Here is a 4,623-nt window from a genome sequence, read left to right on the forward strand (position 1 = left end):
CCACCGGGAGGAATAGGAGCCTCAGCACCAACACCCTCTCGACCTACTTCCACCTCACCTGCACTTGCAGGTGCCACTGAGCCCTCTACGGACTCCGCTGACTCTTCTCTATTAGCTACTGGGTCAGCACGTGTACCTTGAGAAGCCATCCTACATTAAACAATTCAATCATTAAAGACATCTCACAATCATTACCCTAGAAACGTAGACCTGCTCTGATACCACCCAATGTAGCACCCCCTACTCGCTACATCTAATTATCACTATTTCATCCCTTCTCTAATCAGAACTCATTCTATAAGTAATTCTCTTTCAACCAGTAAAATAAATTCTAATTTATCAATATAATGTTATATGTCACAAAAGATAATATATACCACCAAAAGTAATATTTACCCTCACTACATGTTCTCGTGTTCATAACCTCAAGAAAATCATACCACAACTTTAAACATAATTCCCGATAAAAGACCAGAATATTTACAACCCAACAATAAAAAAACTTTGGCTTCAGAAGTCACGGCTGACCCACCTAATAAAGACAACGGCACCGCTCAAAGTCAATGTGGCTAGTCAGTGTGACCTATCTCCTGAAAAGTACGTGGCAAGGAATGAGCTGCCTACTCAATAAGTATAGCTGATCAGTTTATATATACATACAGGCAACAATTTCACGTACATGCAGTTACATCGACTAACAGTCATTGTCAATAGCAACAACAAATATAAGCAGTAATACCTATTCACAATTATAAATCAAGCTATGACACAATATTCAACATTATCGTTTATTAGTTAAGGGCCCCACTTACTCTAATTGGTATACATCAGTCAATGGTTTCGCCGGCCATCATCATATCATATACAGCACAGGATACCCGTTGTGGGGATATACATCTAATTATCACTATTTCATCCCTTCTCTAATCAGAACTCATTCTATAAGTAATTCTCTTTCAACCAGTAAAATAAATTCTAATTTATCAATATAATGTTATATGTCACAAAAGATAATATATACCACCAAAAGTAATATTTACCCTCACTACATGTTCTCGTGTTCATAACCTCAAGAAAATCATACCACAACTTTAAACATAATTCCCGATAAAAGACCAGAATATTTACAACCCAACAATAAAAAAAACTTTGGCTTCAGAAGTCACGGCTGACCCACCTAATAAAGACAACGGCACCGCTCAAAGTCAATGTGGCTAGTCAGTGTGACCTATCTCCTGAAAAGTACGTGGCAAGGAATGAGCTGCCTACTCAATAAGTATAGCTGATCAGTTTATATATACATACAGGCAACAATTTCACGTACATGCAGTTACATCGACTAACAGTCATTGTCAATAGCAACAACAAATATAAGCAGTAATACCTATTCACAATTATAAATCAAGCTATGACACAATATTCAACATTATCGTTTATTAGTTAAGGGCCCCACTTACTCTAATTGGTATACATCAGTCAATGGTTTCGCCGGCCATCATCATATCATATACAGCACAGGATACCCGTTGTGGGGATATACATCTAATTATCACTATTTCATCCCTTCTCTAATCAGAACTCATTCTATAAGTAATTCTCTTTCAACCAGTAAAATAAATTCTAATTTATCAATATAATGTTATATGTCACAAAAGATAATATATACCACCAAAAGTAATATTTACCCTCACTACATGTTCTCGTGTTCATAACCTCAAGAAAATCATACCACAACTTTAAACATAATTCCCGATAAAAGACCAGAATATTTACAACCCAACAATAAAAAAAACTTTGGCTTCAGAAGTCACGGCTGACCCACCTAATAAAGACAACGGCACCGCTCAAAGTCAATGTGGCTAGTCAGTGTGACCTATCTCCTGAAAAGTACGTGGCAAGGAATGAGCTGCCTACTCAATAAGTATAGCTGATCAGTTTATATATACATACAGGCAACAATTTCACGTACATGCAGTTACATCGACTAACAGTCATTGTCAATAGCAGCAACAAATATAAGCAGTAATACCTATTCACAATTATAAATCAAGCTATGACACAATATTCAACATTATCGTTTATTAGTTAAGGGCCCCACTTACTCTAATTGGTATACATCAGTCAATGGTTTCGCCGGCCATCATCATATCATATACAGCACAGGATACCCGTTGTGGGGATATACATCTAATTATCACTATTTCATCCCTTCTCTAATCAGAACTCATTCTATAAGTAATTCTCTTTCAACCAGTAAAATAAATTCTAATTTATCAATATAATGTTATATGTCACAAAAGATAATATATACCACCAAAAGTAATATTTACCCTCACTACATGTTCTCGTGTTCATAACCTCAAGAAAATCATACCACAACTTTAAACATAATTCCTGATAAAAGACCAGAATATTTACAACCCAACAATAAAAAAAACTTTGGCTTCAGAAGTCACGGCTGACCCACCTAATAAAGACAACGGCACCGCTCAAAGTCAATGTGGCTAGTCAGTGTGACCTATCTCCTGAAAAGTACGTGGCAAGGAATGAGCTGCCTACTCAATAAGTATAGCTGATCAGTTTATATATACATACAGGCAACAATTTCACGTACATGCAGTTACATCGACTAACAGTCATTGTCAATAGCAACAACAAATATAAGCAGTAATACCTATTCACAATTATAAATCAAGCTATGACACAATATTCAACATTATCGTTTATTAGTTAAGGGCCCCACTTACTCTAATTGGTATACATCAGTCAATGGTTTCGCCGGCCATCATCATATCATATACAGCACAGGATACCCGTTGTGTGATATCCCCACACTCTTTTACTTCAGCTGTGTAGCAATATAGCACAGGACATCACAACAAACATGGTACCCCCACACCACCCCAGTGTGTAGCTAACAAGCACAGGATATTCCCTGCTGCCCCGGAATACCCCGGTACCCTACGCGCCATGGTACCTAGCTTAATTCACATATTTTTCATATCTCAATATCAATCACATTTTCATAAACCATTGACTGTGTTTCCAACTAGGTAAGCGTCATCTTTTATTTCCATTCACAATCGTCATTCTATTCTTTATAATAATCACTTTCTCAATAACAACTCCCAATTAGATTTCATCAACAATCAATTATATGATTATCACATAATCATATCCCGCATATCTCTACATTACCATCACATACCACATAGTAACAATTTCACCAATATGATGATAATCTAACAAATAATTCACAACTAATTATATAAACAATCAATATACGAAAGCCACGCATAATAATATAAAGCCAAATTCACGTTCGCATCCAAGAAACCAATATATATATTTTATACAATACTACACATATAAATATATATATATATAAATCCAATTAGCTATACTTACCGTAAATTCCCAAAATACTTCGATTCACGAGGGACTGCTCAACTCTCTATCTTGTCGTCACGTCCTATAATAAATTATAATACGTATAATCAATATATTTAATTTACCAAATAATTCATAAGAATTCACTTAATCAAACCCCTTATATATTTATAACTATCATTTTTAATAACATTCGTAAATTATATTACCATTGAAACCTCATTTTCCTCTTTAATAACATAATATTTCTAAAATATAACTTACGAAGTATTTTTATGAATTTCCTGTCAATTTATCGTTGCTATACAATTTAATTAAGCAACAATACATAGAATTACATATTTGGGTAATCATTCCGATGGAATTGTATAAATTAACTATAAGGATAATTAAATCTAACAAACCAAATAATTTAATTGCCCAACTATATCAATTTTATAGCAATTGTGATATTTAATACGACACTAATTTAAATAGCCAAAATCATAAAATACTCCGATTAAATAATTCACCGCTCAATATAATCAACATTTAATAAACGGACTAATTAAATAATATAATTACATAAATTAACAAAAATTAAATTACAATTTCCGTACCTCTGTTTTCCGAAATGGGTGTGTGCGTTACTGTGTGTATATGAGTGTGTGTGAATTTGTGTATTATGTGTATGTGTGTAGTGTATGTGTTTTAAATTAAAATTGGGTGGAGAGAGAGGCCCCACCGCCTCCATTTCAAACTCTATCTCTTCCCTTATTACACACATAGATATATATATATACTATTTATATATATAAAGTATTATTATTATTTTATATATTTAATTAAACTTTTCTTAAAATACCAATCACGTCCTTTCTAATTTCTTAATTAATATAATTTGCTTTCAAATATTATTACGAACTCCAATTTAATCCATTCAAGTTTTATTATATCCCAAATTCAATCTATAATTTATCTACTAATTACATCTAGATTTCTAATAATTACCCATTAGTCTCCCAATTACATAAAAAATTCTACGGACGTCACAATTCTCCCCTCCTAATGAAAATTTCGTCCCCGAAATTTAAGTAACTTACCCGCTCAATGGAATAAATAGGGATATTTCTCTTTCATATGCTCCTCAACCTCCCAAGTCGCCTCCCTCGGGGAATGATGACTCCATCTTACCTTTACCATCGGTATATCTTTATTTCTTAATTTCCTTACATTTCTATCCAAAATTTCTGC

At 33.7% G+C, this 4,623-nt stretch overlaps 1 long non-coding RNA gene across 1 annotated transcript; it reads right to left on the minus strand.

Moving 5' to 3' along the window:
• Positions 1 to 2,284: 2,284 nt before the first annotated feature.
• Positions 2,285 to 4,148, minus strand: LOC148787328 (uncharacterized). Its single transcript, XR_016066976.1, has 3 exons — positions 3,990 to 4,148; positions 3,409 to 3,472; positions 2,285 to 2,525 (listed from the first exon to the last, which is right to left on the minus strand). It is a non-coding gene; the product is annotated as an uncharacterized LOC148787328 (long non-coding RNA).
• Positions 4,149 to 4,623: the final 475 nt, after the last annotated feature.

The sequence above is a fragment of the Sesamum indicum genome, linkage group LG8 (assembly GCF_026168435.1).
Source record: "Sesamum indicum cultivar Baizhima isolate 11 linkage group LG8, ASM2616843v1, whole genome shotgun sequence".
NCBI classification, from domain to species: Eukaryota; Viridiplantae; Streptophyta; class Magnoliopsida; order Lamiales; family Pedaliaceae; genus Sesamum; species Sesamum indicum.